Below are 16,074 nucleotides of genomic sequence, written 5' to 3' on the forward strand. Positions count from 1 at the left end.
GAATTCTCCTCTGGATCTGTACCACAAAGAGGCCAAGCATTAGAGTACCCATCCATGCAAAACATGCAGAGGGGTCCCACAGTGCCATCCCAAGAGCAGGCATTGGCACTTTACCTTCTTCTGAAGCTTCAGCGTCATCAGCTTCTCAGCAAAGCATATGATTTAAAGCAAAATTGTTTCTGCCTTTCAGCTTGAGTCTGTCCCCCTCTCTGGCTGTGTTGGTAAAGTGAGTGAAGGATAAGGGGCATGTCTGAGATACCCAAGAGCATCAAGGGAGGATCTGAGCATGGTGTTGTTCCAAGCTGCCTCTTCCCCTTGTTCCCTGCTTTGGACACAATGGTTTGTTTTTCAACCATTCAACTTGAGAAGTTCAGTAAGATTTGCACATGGAAAAAATTACCCCAGCCTATTCTGTGTGCTCTATAAACTGTACTATAAACCCCATCAGATGTTGTCACTGTAGCATGAAGTTGTTCTGGTTTGAGAGGGAAGCTTTGGAGTGCACTGAGGACAGGATCATGGCTCTTGGTCTCCACTTGAGCTTTTTAGTCTCCTTTGAAGTTCTACTGCCTTGTGGTTCTTCTTGCAGTAAACACAAAAGCCAGTGTGGTTCTGGCTGACATCATTAAGATAAGCAAGAGGCAGCTGTGTGCTGAGCAGCTCTTGCTCCCTGAGGTCACAAAGCCACCTTAGCAGCAGCCTGCACTACCACTGCCTGCCTGCCTGCTGCTGTCTCTTAATCCCTTCTGTCATTTGGATACCCTTGCTGAAGCCAACAGACTTAATCACATCAAGTTTACCTCAGTGTAACATTTCCACTTGTTCTCTTGGGGCCAGTACTGTGGACATTTGTGTCCAGAATGAATCCTGGAATATGGGTGTTATTTTAATCTCTATATGCAAATGACCCCCCCCCCCACTACCACCAGATGGAGGTTCCTTTTGATAAAAGTCTCTGTGAAAGTTTTGAACCAGCTAGAAGTGGCAGCCATGCTCTGGCTGTCTGCTCAGCTGTCTGAAGAGCTGAAATAACAGCCCTTTGCTCATGATAGGAAGGTAGCACTAAAGGGGTCAAACTTTGCAATAGCTTGTTTTCCTCAGTCCTGTGCAAAGAAAAGGATCTCTCAAAGCAGTGGTAGTTGGACCATAGGCCATGCTCTCTCTGAATGAGAATATTTTTTCAGCTTGCCTTTTAAAGTTTTAGGTAAGTCTCTGTTAGGTTTCTGCATGTCAGTACCTGGATTGGAGCCCAGCATTCTGACTCCTCATGACAGAAGCATTGCTACCACACGTAGCAAAAGGCATGGATGCATCAAAAAGACAAAGCTCATTTCCTTGCAGGCAGAGAAGGCACTTGGACAGAAGATGATCACTACCCGTGTGAGAGGCTAGACTGACAGAAACCAGACATGCTGCAAAAGCAGCAAGATCCTTTTCTTCCTTCCTTAAAACCAAATAAGTTTTCAGAAAACAAGGATCCTTACAACTGGTCACTGGCTGTGGATGTGACTGAACAGGAGTAACTGCTTGGATTGTTAGCAAGGCTCTGACAGGCAGGGTAAGGACAGGGAGAATCCCCCAACAGGAAGTTGATGGATACTAATGATGACTACGAGGAGCAGTATGTCATCTGCTGACACACTGTGCAGGGCTAGTTTCTCATTACTACAAGCCAAGTCATGTAGAACTTGTAGTTTGCCCTTTACCATAATTTATATCCACTGGGGCTCTAAGCAGATTCATAAAAAATGGCAACCAATCCATATCTATCATGCTTTATGTTTGGGCAAAGAATATGGATATTACTTTTTTTAAGTTTCATGAAATATCTGCTCTTATATTCATAGTGATAGATGACTCTGCCAAAGTTTTATTTTAAGGTGGATTAGGGGCAGTGTGCAGAATGGGGGGGATGCTAAAGGAGAGAAGAATGTTGACTGCAATTTTATTTTACTGAGGACAAAGCAGTCATAAACCCTTCCTGCCTTGGGGGAAGTATATGCAAAAGGCTCTCTGGCATAGCCAGAGCTATCTATATAACAGGATAATATTTTCTACAATGCTTCTTAAATACATTTTGCCAAAGTAAATTGATCCTGACAGAAGCCTTCCTGTCACCATGATGTTTTCTCTTGATCAGGGCCTTCCAGCTCTGCTGAGATTTGCCAGATTTACAAATCTCTCTTGGGAACTGGACAGGGTCATTTGATATTAGATGTCTGAGTATGTAGCTGTACTTACCATCCAAAATACATTTACTATATATAGTAAATGTATATACTTTATATAATCCCTATATACACTATATATACTATATGGTATATATAGTAGTTAGACTTGATATACTATAGGGACTGCAGGTAGCTTATACCTTCCTAACTGCTACTTTAAAAATACTTTGTCACATAAGTATTTTCTCCAGGAGCATGTAAAATAAGGTAGAAGGTTTCCATTTGCTCACCCTATTAATCTGTGTTCTCTTTCCTTCTTTAAAAAATTCAATGTACAAATAACCAGCACTAAAAAAATCTACAAGCCCCAGGGAGGCTGGCACAGATATGTTACTTGCAAGCTTCTGAAAATGAGGTGCAGGTTTCTGCTGTGGTGCCAAGGGATGCACAAGGCTATCAAGCAGCCCACAGAAGAGGAGGTTAGATGGCTGCTGAGGGAACACTCTGCTCTCTTTGTGCCTTCAGTGTTACACCAGAGCTTTTCTGAGCAGTGGACCAGAGATCCCAGACCATTTCCCATTCCAGATTTCCAGACACTCAGCCTCTTTCCAAATGCACTCTCATCAAAGCACTGGGTAATGGGCACAGGGTAAGGGTCAGTAACAACACCTTTATGGGCAGGGGTAGGGAGAGATGGTCTTTATGACCTGTTCTAGCCCAAAAAATCTCTGATCCCAGCAGAGAGCCCAGTGCAGCTATCAGGAGCAAACCAGCATTAGACAAGTGAACTCCTTGTTGTTAGTAAAACCACACAGAATTAAATAGCAGGAGAGAAATTCAGTTTTCAGCCTAAATCATACTGGCTTAGAGAGACACTGGCTTAAAGAGACGCATGCTATGGGGTAGACTCCTGCAGATTTCTAAGACCTCTTCTAAGACCTAAGTCTTTGGTACAATGGAACCAGACAATTGCTCCTGTCTTTGAAGCAAAGCCCATAACTTTCCCCTTCTTTGCTTTCCTGCATGGATGAGTGGTAAGGAGCAGCCTTCTGGCTGTAAAAAATATCAGGTAGAGACTCTGTCCCAAAAGAAAACCTGCTTGCTTTTGTCTTCCTTCTCTGCCAAATGGCTGTAGGCAGGATCCAGGCCTTGTGTGCTTTGGTGCTCTCAGAAGTGCCCTCAAACACAGGCCATGTCTGTAGAGTGACATCCTGAGATGCCATTTTTAACACACTAAAATTTTAAATACCAGCAATCAGAGCAAAATGGAGTTTTGGCTACCAACCCTCACTCCAAAGAGGCAGTGGCCTGATTTGGTCTGCCTGAGTCAGGACAGAGATTCTGAATCCCAGCACTAGTCACTACCTTTTAAAATTTAAGCATCACTTGTACTGACAAATTGCTTTTTAAAGTGAAAACCTGCTATGAGAACAGCTTGCTGGAGTTCCAGCAAGAACAGAGGAGAGAGGTGCCTCTTGTGTGCCCGTGACAGAGGATTGAGGGATGATTCATGTCTCCTCCTCATTGCTTATTGTAAAACATGAGCTGGCCTCCTGGCAGGGTTTGGAGATGTGCCTATAGGTAAACCTGAGGAAGATGGTGGGGGCAAAACCACACTTTTGTGCTGTTCAGGAGGGTGAGGAGGCTCAGGTTGGCACCTGCCCCAGTGCTTTTCCTGTGTTTGGAAACAGATTGTTCAATGTAACAAACTCTGGAGGAAATGAAGAATAGCAGCAGCAGGTGAGTCCATGCTTCTGTAAAGCAGCAAATTCAGGTGTTGAACCTAAAGAACCTGGCCAGTCCTGGGAGAGTGGTTTCCATGGTTAATTTTCTCTTTCTTGTGCTACTGATTTTTCTTTTCATTGTGTTTGAAATTTGGAACACTTTGTTCAACATTAGTAGCCAATGGCAATAATCTGTAGAGATGAGACTTTGCAGTGATACAGGGCAGGGGGAAAGAAGAGGTGTGAGAAATTGAAATGACAAGGTTGCATTGGTGACTAGTGATGTGGAGGAGGGAAATTTTTACCTGCTGTGCTTTGATGAGTAGTTAGAAGAAGAGACTGTAGTAGGCAGGAGAATCTTTAGAGGTTGAGTTCACACGTCTGGAGCACATCTGGTGTAAAACAAAAGAAAATTGAATAACTTCTATTTTAAAGGAGTCTCTTTGGGAGATTTTTATTATCCTCTTTTTCAAGTTGGAGACATGTGAGCACATTTTCATTTGGGAGGGACCCAATATCAGCTGCTGACTACACCTCTGTGTCTGTGCACTCGAAGTAAGCTGCTAATCTGACTCACAGTGGTTCCATCTGTCACCTGGGAACACAGCAGGTCTCACTACTCAGGTTTTTATGTGAAATTAAGTCACTGAAAGAGGGATCACGTTTTTGAGATCTTACCATTCAAAGTCTGTTTGCAACCAAAAGCTTTATTGTGTGAACTTGTCTCCATAAGGCTCTCTTCCTTTCTGTTCAACTGTGGTCCCAAAGTACAGACAGTGTATTTTTCTGCTTGGGAGTAAAGATAGATTTTCATTTTATTGAGAGAATACTTTGCCATCACTGAAAAACTAGACTTTTCTAGAGATCTAGTGTATTGAAAATTAGAATATTGTAGGGCTGGGGGGGAGTTAAGATACTTCTGATTGAGCTGAAATGGGTCACATCATGCTTTAGAATGATTTATAGTATCCTTGTGCTTCCAGTGTTTCTCTCAGTTACCCCAGCTCATATTTCATAGACTGAGGGATGTATTGGAACAACTGTGCAAAAAAGTCACCTTCCCTTTATAGAGGGGTAGATGAGGGGAGAGACAGAGGGAGAGTCTGGGGATGGATGGATGGATGGATGGATGGATGGATGGATGGATGGATGGATGGATGGATGGATGGATGGATGGATGGATGGATGGATACACACCACCACGTTTCTACAGTCCCTGATACAGCCCACCAGCCCCTGGCAAAGCTGCTGGCCCACAGTTAAGTCCTGTTCACACTCTGTCAGACACTCAGGTTTCCCTATGAACCAAGCTGGCTCACGCTAAAGGCAAGTGACCATCAGGGTGGTGACTTGTTACCTGTGAAGTGCCTCAGGGTGGCCAGGAACAGAGGAAGGAAAAGCATAGACAAAAGCAGGGCAGGCGGCAGCTTTCTGTTGGTCAAGTCCCACAACTTTGATTGCTTTTGGGTTTGAGGTTCCATGAACCTTGTCTTCATGTTGTCCAAAGTGAAATTTCTTTCTATGAAGCAGACTCTCCCCAGGCACTGGTGAGGCTCAGACTCAGATCTGGTGGAAGTGCTGCTCAGGCTCTGTGTTTGCTTCTCTGCACAGTCGTGCATGTCAGCCTGGCTTTCACTTCATTTCCATGTGAGCAAGCAAAGAGCACCATCACAGAGGCTCTGAGCAGCTTGCAGATGACTTGACATGACAAAAGCAAAGTGCAGGGTGCCAGCAATCAGGATCTCCCATAAACTGCCTGTCACATCTCCTCTCTTGTGCATCTAAAGCCAACCACCAAAGTAGGGCAGGCAGTGTCAGGGGGCAAGGCTGCTTAAGGCCCTTCTCCTGGTGGGGCAGGCCCTCTTCAGCAGGGGTTGTGCACAGAAGGGCTGAATTTTTTTAACCCATTATAAAAGATGTGTTAGCTTGAGTGCCTGCCCAGCGTGGTGGCAGCACAGGTGGCCCAGGGTCCATGGGCTGTGAAGAGGGGAGGCAGGAGATGGTGGCTGAACCACCAAAGGCCATCCACTACCCCATGTGACAGCAGGGACAAGCAGGCTGCTGCCATGGCATGGCTGATCCTGCCAGGCAGCAATGATGGGGTTCCCCTGGCTGTGTCTTCCCCTGCAAGCCCAGCTCAGAGCAAATTCACTGCCAGCCATGGGTTTGCTGTTCCACTGGCATGTAGGGCAGATTCTTCTTCCTTGTCAAAGGTGACAGCAGCTGAAGAGCAACAATCCCCTGCCAGCCTCTCTGGAGGAGTGTGGCTCTCACTAGCACTGCCCTTTGCACTGTTGAACCTGAGCTGGAGACTATTTTGGTGAGGTACAGGCAAGGACCTCCTCTGTGGCAGCCTTGGAATGGCAATGCTGTTTCAGGCAGGGCAGGCACAGTGCCAGGGGGACAGTGCAAGCAGCCCTCCTGGGATTTAGGGAGGCCACAACGTGTCCCTTTTATTCTCACAGCTGGGTGTTTCACTAATCATTGCTCAGGGGTAAGAAAGGCAGCTGAGCTCTACCTTTCTGTGGCAGGGAACAAGAGCTCTCTGAGAAGGTCAACAGCTCGAGCAGAAAATTGGTAGGGGTCAGTAAATCTAATAGGGCTGAAAAACTAGTACTACAGGAGTCAATATAGCAAGTAATTAATGTATTTTCTGTCTGTTGGGAAAATCAGAAACAATCAGCAACTCACTGGAAAAAAAAGGAAAACCTCAACTTATTTGCAAACAGAGCTGTGTCTCTGTGTGGAGCTGACTTTTAAAGAGGGTTTAATTAGAGGGATTGAAGCAGAGTGGGAGTGTCTGTGTGGCTCATTTGTGTGGCACTTGGGAATAGTGAGGGTTATTGGGTCTGTTTAGCTGATAACTCCCCCAGGGATCCTGGTTTTCTAAGTACAGTGTTCTGCAGGGGTCTGTGCTCATTCTCTGGGCTCAGCTGTGAGCTTGTCCTTTGTGGGAAATGGGAAATGACACAAGTATAGATAGCACAGAGCACAGATCTCTCCTAACCTTCCCAAAGGAGTTCTGCTTTCAGGCTCTTGCCTGAAACCTGCACAACTCGAGGAGGGAATGCTTTCTGAGAAATACTGGACTGAAATGGAGCAGCTGTAGTGTATAAGGCAAAATATTAAGAGGCCTTCAGTGAAATGCCAAAGTACACAAACCATACCCAAGAGAAGCTTTCTGTCCATTCCTGAGTCAACACAGATGTAGCATTGGAGATTCAGGCTGTAGGAGGGCTGACTGTGGAGTTAAGGGCTGAGGGGAGGAGCATTCAGTCAAGATGATTCCTGCCAAATGTAAGTTATTATATTTTTCTGAGCCCCAGCCCAAATAAGAATGAATCAGCTAAGGAAGGAGGTATGGTTTTGACACAGAAATAAAAGAAATTAACTCAGACATATTCATTCTCAACAAGGCAGCACAGAAGACAATTATCCAAACAGAGAGAAAATTTTACTCAGCCTTTTCTGTCTCTAATACTCAACAGAGTCAGCAGAAGACCTGGAGAAAAACCTCTCTGACTTCAAAGAGCAACAGCCCCCTGAGGGCAGCTATCAACTCTTCCCAGGTATCACCCTGCTCTGGGAACCCTCTGCCAGTATTCCCCTGGGTGCTGGAGTGGGAAATAACAGCAAAGCACTGCCATGTTCATGTCACCCTGTGCTGGAGAAATAATGTCTTTCCTGAATTTGAAAATACATTCTGGACTACAGCAGGTTTCTTCTGTTGTATTTGTCTCTATTTGGTATTGCTACATGAGCTTTTGAGAGCGCATGCAGCATCCCTTTAAAAATCCTTAAAAGGAACATTGTCAGGGTGTTGGGGACAGGGCTTGCCTCAGCTTGTTGGCAGCTGCAGGCACAGCTTTATTCAGTGCTCTAGGGGTGGCAGATGCACATCTCTGAAGGCCAGTCCTTTGCTCTGGCTCCTGCCCATCTGTGTGCAATTGGACCATCACACTTCCAGACAATCACCATTACCTGGGTCCTTTTGAGGGCTAGCAGGAGCTTTGCCAGGGGAGAGAAGATGAAGCCTGTAACCTTCTCTAGTTAATGCAGAGGTGAAGGCCATGTAAAGGTTTCTGGCACTAGAACAAAAGCTCAAATAACAATCTTGATGCTGAAGTGGCCAAGGTTTCACATTAGACCTTGCAGGGAGCAGCTTAATTTCCTTCTTGGCTCTAGCACAGCTAAGAAAAAAGATAAGCAATAAAGAAGAGCAAAGCTTTTCTCTCAGGATGGCTTTTTTAAGATCTTGCTCTGAGCTCCTAAGATAGTGCCTTATATCCAAACATCACTGTGGGCAAGATGGGGGGAGGGACATTCGGAGGCTCTTGGACTCTACAAAATCAAAGCTACTTTCTCCAGAATAAGGGAACAAATCATCTCTCTCTGGCCCAGGCATGGCCTCATGCCATCACAGCCATCATTTCTCCCACTGGTCTGAGAGAAGAGCAGGAATTATTCAGAGAACACTTGCTTCCTTAGATTGCTGTCCCACAGTGATAAGGAGGAACAGCCAGCTCTGTCTTTGAGCTACAAAGAGATGGACCACAAAGAGATGCTCCTGTCTCCTCACATCAATCTGCTGTGGCTAGAGGGGATCCTAACCCTCACATCGCTGCCTCTTGCTAGCTCGAGGAGTTTCCAACACTCCAGCTTGCCCCTGAATTGAATTTTCTATGGTCATTCTTGTGTTACATTTCAGTTTCCTGAGCAAGTTCCTCAGTTCACCTTATTCTGGATGTCACTGCTCTGCTGCTATGGGGCTGCCACAGCCCTTGGAACCCCAGCAGCAGGGGGACATTTTCCAAGTACTGCAGGGCTTTTCTCATAAATAATGTTCCTGTGCCTCAAAATGCACAGAAATGAGATTTTCAGAAGGACTGAGCACAAGTTAAAGCCAGCACAAGGCAGCTGTCAAGCTGCTTCTGGAAATCCCACTAAGCATCTGTCTTCATTGCAGGTGCATAACTGAAAAGCTAAAATCCTTGACTTTCAGTTACACCTGAGCTTTCAATGACTAAGATTTTAAATTCTGACCCCAAGGCAGTTGTGAAAATGGGATAAAGGGCTCTACAGGATTTAGGTGAGGTTAAATTTTTTCGGGGGTGAGGAGGGAGAGGTAGTAGTTGGGATGATTTTCTGGATGTTATCTTTTTTTTAAGAAAGCTGCTCTAGGTGATCTTGATTTGATTGATTCATTTTTAGAACATCTGATAAATTTTTATCAGCAACATTTCAGCCTTGTGTGTGTTTTTTGTTTTGTTTTTCTCTCTCTGTGGGAGCTACAGTCAATAGCCAAGCCTACAAGCAGCTCTTGCAGTGGATTGTGATTGTGTGATTTAAATTGGCAACAGTTGGGGCTGTATGGAACGACAGCAAATGCATTGACTTGTGTTCTTGGCAACAAACTGTCTAGAGGCTTAGTTGCTTTGTTTCATGTTTGGAGTTCTGCTTGCTGTTAGTGTTATTTTTATCCTACTTTTTATATGTGCTATTTGCTCACTTGAGTGAGACAGAAAAGCACAAATATCTCATGGCTATGTGTTTTCTGATGTCTCAGGGCATAAGAAATAAGAGCAAAGCAAGAAAGAAAGTTAAAATTAAGATTGTAAACTACAGAGGACAAAAAAAAGACCTAAAGATCTCTCGCATTTTTCTCGTCAAGTTTTCGCCAGTCTCTTTTTTTTTTTTATTGCCAAAGACTTGCCTTTGTCAAAAAGTTCTTCTATGAGTGAAGAGCCAGCTAACTCTAAGTTATGTGCTGCAGCCATTTATTTTTCCAACACATCATTACAGCTGCCAGAATATTACTGTAGTGGCTGCATGTGCAGCTCATAGCACAAGGCCTTGCTTAGGGGAAGAGCACCTCCTTTAGTCTTCTTTTAGGCTTCTTCTAAAAACCTGGAGACTCAATCTAATAAAATATATATTATATGGGTGTGCTTTCAAATGCTCTTAAACTATTATGAAATGAATGTCTGGAGGCTAGTTAGATTTGATTTCACTATAAATTTATCTTATTAAGAAAATTATTATCATTATCCAAAGCAGGTTTCTTAATTTTCTTTAAAATGCTTTCAGTTCATTAATTCCTGGCTGAGCTTTAATTATGCAAATGTTTGGAAGGCTCATATCCAGTCATGAATCTGCTGGCTGCTGGAATAGAATTTTGAAATATTATAGAATTTCCAGTAATTATGTCTTTTTCATGAGGGAAAATAATTTGGTTTGAGTATGTCTTATTTTCACTGGATCCAGTAATTCTCTAACTAGTCACTGAACTTCATGAGGCTTTTATCTAAATGGGATAACATGGTTTAGCACACAGCTAGGCCTGCATTCTGAATATCCAGGTAAAAGAGGAGGGAAGAGAAGCCCAGGTACAGTAATTAGCACTGTCTTTATTGATCTTGTTGAAGAAATCACAGCATGGAAACTCTGATCAAGTGATGCTGGGATATGGCCAGAGGAAAATAAGGGATCATGTATCTATGGTTTTTGTGGAAGTTAGCCTAAATTCAGTCATGGGTAAATCTGTGAAGAATTCCAGTGCCACCTAAGCAGATGAGAGGAACAGAGGCTGAAGCCCCTGATGTGTGAGTGGTACTGCAGGTCTGTACTGGGAGGGGATGAGAAATGGGATCAGCTGTGCTGGGTGACACAAGCAAAGCCCAAGCACAGCCTCAGCTGCCCCTGCCAAATACTCCTGACTGCTCTAGGACAGTGGTGAGCCCTGGACAGAGGTTTTGTGCTCAGCAGCTGAGCCACAGGGCTGGGCTCTATTGCAGGAGTGACCCTGTGTGGGCACCCTCACATGCCAGCAGCAGCTCAGGGCTGGGGCCATGGTTTGGGCTGGGCTGGTGTTGCCACATTTCTCTTCACAGAGAAAAGCAAAGCACAATTCTTCCCAAGAATATTTCTGTGATTCACATTCTCTGAACCTCAGAAAAAGGAAAAACAATTCTTATTAGCTGTGCCTGTGTTTGTGCAGAAGTAAAATGCAATATAGAAATTGTTTACCCAGAGTGATGCTGTTTTGTTTCCTTGGCCTATCAGCTGTGTGTGTGTGTTGGGACTGTGGGCTGACAGCCATGAGATTCTGTGCAGTGTGAGCAGTTGAGTGCTTGGCAGATTCCGTTTAGATGTAATGTAACATAGTGTAATATAATATAGATTAATATAGTATAATAACGTAATTAATTAACCTTCTGATAAGATGGAGTCCTCTCCACGCCACGGGGTTGTCTGCAAGTCCTACAGGCTGCAGCCCCTCCATCTGCTGCTGGCTCTGCTGTCACTCCCAGCACAGGAGAGCAGTTCAGAGGATGTCATTGCAAAGCACTTGGAGACAATTGGCACTCTCTGCTAACTGCACAGAACTACCACACACAGAGATTGTTTTTCATGAGTCAAGGTCTGCGTTGCCCCTGGCATTTGTTTTGTGGATAAATTGCAGGCATAAGCTCTGTCTCCCATATCTTCTTATCCAGGATGTCCTTCTGAAGGAAAAGGAAATGTGTTCTTTACGTCAGGGTTGTATACAACCCAGCCTTGCCTTGCCTGGGGAATTTAAATCACTCTGCTGCTCTTTGGCCACTTTCTAGCACTTGTAAAGCATATTAGAACAATAATGTTCTTGTCAGTGACATGGTGATTTGCCTTGCAAACCTCACAGCCTGGAAAGTCAGCTTCCAGACAGCCTGCAGAATAATAAGTAACCTGCCTTTCCTGTCCTCTGTCTCAGCAAATGAAAGAAACAAAGCCCATGAAGTGCCTGTAAAACATCTGCATGTGTGGAGTGGGAAGCTGCTCCTTTGGCAGCACTCAGAGCTCTCTCCTAGTCTTACAGGGACAGGGACACAAGCACCATTATCAGAGAGGAGCTGCAGTATGCAAATACATCCATAAGAGGGGCTTGGAGTGTTGGAATGACCCTCTGGTGGCAGCACTGCACTCTCATCTGCCTTCCCACGTGTGGCAGGGCTCTGCAGTGGATGAAAGCTGTGGATTAGCACCCTGTTGGAGTGGAAGATGTAAATCCAGCTAGCAACGTGTGCAGGTCTGATTGTTGGTGTTGCTTAGCCCAAAGGGAGACCTTTGGCATTTTCAGTCAATTCTGCCACTAGTTGGGAAGGCTCATCTGCTTCAGCTCAGGCTTGTTGAGAGCAGTATTTTATGTGGCACAATAATGCAAGAGAAAAGGAAAACTAATTCATATTTCAAAACATAGGAAAAAAACAGCACCCAGGGATTCACAGAGACTTTGGGTGCTTGCTGGGGTTGCTCTGAGATGGTGTGCTCTGTGAGTCAAGGTCTGATTTGCTAGAAGCAAATTCTCTGATGTGGGCTTCAAAGCTACAAAATACACCTGCCTGTGCAAAACAAGTGAAAAAGAACAAACTATCCATCTGCATTAAAAAAAAAAAAAAAAAAACAAACCAAAAAACTCCAGAAAAATGCCATGGCATAAGCCAGATGTGAAGAGCCTTTCCTCTCCATGCTGATCAGTCATCCAGCCTTGGCATTTAAGTTTTTAAAAGACAGAACAACTTTTAGGTATTTTAAGCTTAATTTACTTTCTACTTGAAGCATGTCTCATTCAAGAGAAACTGTGCTGAAGAATTTGTGATTCTCTGTCAAAGCATGCTGGCCCTGCATTAAGCACATTCCAAACCATTCCTGGCTAAATTCTTTTGCAGACCCTTTTCCATCATTAGCCAGTACTCCTACCACCACCAGGCAGCTCTTCTGCTTGAATAATTGCATTTTTGTGGAATTCTCTTTGCCAGAAAAGAAGTTGCTTGAATGTATGGTAGAGTTCACACAGATTGACTGTGAAAATGGAGAGGTGAAAATTGTAAAATAAGATTTAGCCATAAATTTTTTTACTGCCAGTGGTTGTGTCTTATCAGCTGGGAGTTTGTAACAAGCCTGCTTGATTGACAAGGTAGGGAGAAAAGCTAAAACAGAGACTTCTGCTGAACCTGGTCCTTTACTGTATCTAGGTGACCCCAGCAAAGCAGAAGACAGTGATGTCTGCAAACAAGCCTTTTTACTTTCTTTCCTTGTTTCTTCAAACACTCTCTTAGCTGTTGATTCATTAGAAATTCACAAGTAACTTTCTCTGTTCCTCAGCTAATTATTTTATTAAGTAAAAAGGCATCTGAAATGTCTGTCTGATCTAAACAGAATCCATCTGTAAATGGAAAACTTTTAGGATACTATTCATTCCAGGAATTTTGATGTTGTTAATTAAATGATGCAAGGGGAATATTTCTTAATAAGACCAATTAGTAGTGGAACTAGTGAAGGTCGTGCAGAATAGCAGTAATGATGTGCAAAAGTTTGGGCCTTACACAAGATGAATTGCTGGTTCCTGCCAGTTCCTTCTGCCTGGAACTGTGGCTCAGTGTAATATTGCATGGCTTGAAGCCAGCCCTGAAAACAGGACCTGCAAAGGGGCACTGTCAATGCTCAGTGCCTATTTCTCCATATATTGAAGGATACATTTAGGGACCACAGACTTCCACCTCATTTTTATTATTGCAGTATTTGGGGGAGAATGTAATGAAACATGCCATGTTTCTTTCTGGGTGGGAATGGCTGGAGTTCCCTGAAAACCAGCAGTGACAGGTTGTTGCTGTAGCTGTGTGGTGAGAGAGCAGGAGAGGAGAAATCTCCCTTACTTTTCCATATGGAGGCTTATTTTGGGAGATGAAGGGGTTCTGCAGGGAAGTCAGGGTTACCTTTCTGATGGTGTCCCCCTTCCAGAGGCAAAAGGAGTGATGAGAGTTATAAACCAGAAGTTATTTCAGAAGCTATAGAGGAGTGAGGGGTCCTTACCAGCTTGAGGAGTATCAGAACTGCAGGTGAGAGTTTGCATTTGGATGGGCCCTTGAAGTATCATTGAGCCCTGAGTTCTTTCCACTCCAGGACAGATCAGGTCAACCCAGACCTGCATCATTCTGCTACTGAGATAAAAATTAGTTGTTCCATGAGAAAAAGTTGTTTATGCCACCCTCTGATCAGTGATGGGTTTGCAGATGAGATGAACTATGGGATTTTTCAGGTGTTGCTGGTACCAAACTTTGTGCTGGGAATACAAACTCATTCCAGATTTTCTTGTTCATGGTATTAGTTTATTTTGCTAGTTTCCCTGGTGGCAAAGCTAGGAAATAGATCTGTCCAGGCACATTCAGAGCATGCAGGTTGTCATGGTAAAGTTCCTGATGCTTTATATTGAGTTTGTTTATTACAGAAGCTGTCTACCAACAGCTGGGGTTTTTAAGTTTTCCTATCTGTGTAGAAAACTTCATATTTCTTCAAACCAGACATTATTACCTCAGGGTATTTACTCTGCATGTATAGAAATCTTAGACTCTCCTTGGAATATTTTCATTTCTCAGGGCTTGTTTTTTAGGTAAACATCTGCTGGTTTGAGGAAAAGTACATTCTGTAAGATATTTTGCCTGTAACACTTAATGTCCAGCATGGTGTGCCAGGAAAAGGGCAAATATCTGTCAATGCTGATAGGCCTTGTCTATCCCTTTTCTTTTTCACATTGCCACAATGTCTTTTTCCATTAATATCAAGCATGGACTGAGCAGCCACATGCTAGGGATCACCAAGTGGTATTTAAAAGATGTGTATCGTGACTCCAAGGCAAGCAGCACAAAAAGACCTCACACCATGCAAGCATTCAGCATGTTGGGAAAAGGTGAGGTGGATACAGCCAGAGGCTCCAGTTGTCCCCTCTACCCATGGAGGACACACAGCACCTCACAGGGTTGGGCGAGCTTGTAGTGGCATTAAATGTCTGCCTAGGAGTGTTTCTGACTCTTCATCACATACCGAAGTTGGAACTTTTTCTGATGGTTGTCAGTGTTGTGGGATGTGCAGATAACTGAATATCCACCCTTCTTCTCTTGTATGTCTGGTCTAGTTGTGTAATCTGCCAGCATCTCCACTGTTCAGGGGCCAGCTGTGGTCCCAGAGTTCATCATGAATATGGAGATAATGAAAGAGTCTGGAAAACATTTTCAGGATAAACATTTTCCATTTTTGTCTTTTGCTATTTGAGAAACAGAGACTCAAGTGCAGCCTTTAAATCTTTTCTTGCTGTATCCTAATGTTTCAAAGGAGTTGTAATTTTGGATCTTGACTTGGAAACAATTTAAAGGCGGCTGATTTTCTGTGGCTGGGAGTGCTGTGCTTCCTGACTAATCAGACTCTTTAGATATGTCTTAAATTGGGCACTGAAATAATAGATAGACAAGTGCAAGTAGTTGACTCAGCTCTATGGGGGTTTAGGCAAAGGCACTTTAACACACAGCTCTGATATGCTCTGAGTGTGCACACAGCCAGTTTGCACTCCTGGGCAGACAAGAGGTGAATGATTAAGGCACAGTAAGTCAATCATGGGAAACCATTAACCCCTGCTCAACCAAGTGGTATGCTCCAAATGGTCAGCCCCTCCTGGAAAAGGGTAGGCCTGTTCTATTTCAGTCAGGAGAGTCTCCTGCTAACATGGAGAATACCTGGCATAGTAAAACACTTCTTTCAAATACAGTAAAATTCATTATTTAGGCTTTCCATGCTTGCTCAAAGCCTTGAAAGATTCAGCAGGAGTCTCCACTGACATTAGATGAGGTCTGTTCTCCCAGAGAAGCTGCTGATTCTACACCTGCTCCATAACCTGGAGCACCTATGTGAAGTAAAATAGGCAAAGAAAAGTGGGTGCAGCAGCTGTATGTGCATGCCAAGGGAATGGTTCTTCCAAATTTCCTGACCTGTTGGAGGTTTTCCTGGGGTTTTTTGTTTGTTTGTTTTTATGGTTTTGTTTTCTGTTTTCTTTTCTATTGTCTTCTGCAGGAAGACAATCACCTGTCCTGGCAGTGGGCTACCTAGAACAGTTAAATCTGTAGCCAGACCAAAACCCAGTTAAATGCTGAAATTTTGAAGAGAAAAGAAATTTGAATAATTTCCAAGTTTTCTTTTCTTTTTTTTTTTTTTTTTTTTTGGAAGTATCTTTAAGAGTAGAAAGGAAGAATTCTTTACTCTATTGCTTGAATAATGCTTTGAAGTTTGGTCCTTCGCCAAAAGCCTGTTGACAGTAACATCAGTGTTGGGCTGACTGGCATCATGTATTTCTTGGGAATCTTTAAAAGCTCTCT

The 16,074-nt window shown here is 43.7% G+C and overlaps 1 protein-coding gene across 1 annotated transcript in view; it reads left to right on the top strand.

Annotated features, from left to right (window-relative positions):
* Window positions 1-16,074, top strand: part of IL1RAPL2 (interleukin 1 receptor accessory protein like 2) — a 337,482-nt gene that overhangs the window by 293,890 nt on the left and 27,518 nt on the right. The window lies entirely within an intron of this gene.

The sequence above is a fragment of the Molothrus aeneus genome, chromosome 14, assembly GCF_037042795.1.
Source record: "Molothrus aeneus isolate 106 chromosome 14, BPBGC_Maene_1.0, whole genome shotgun sequence".
NCBI lineage: Eukaryota > Metazoa > Chordata > Aves > Passeriformes > Icteridae > Molothrus > Molothrus aeneus.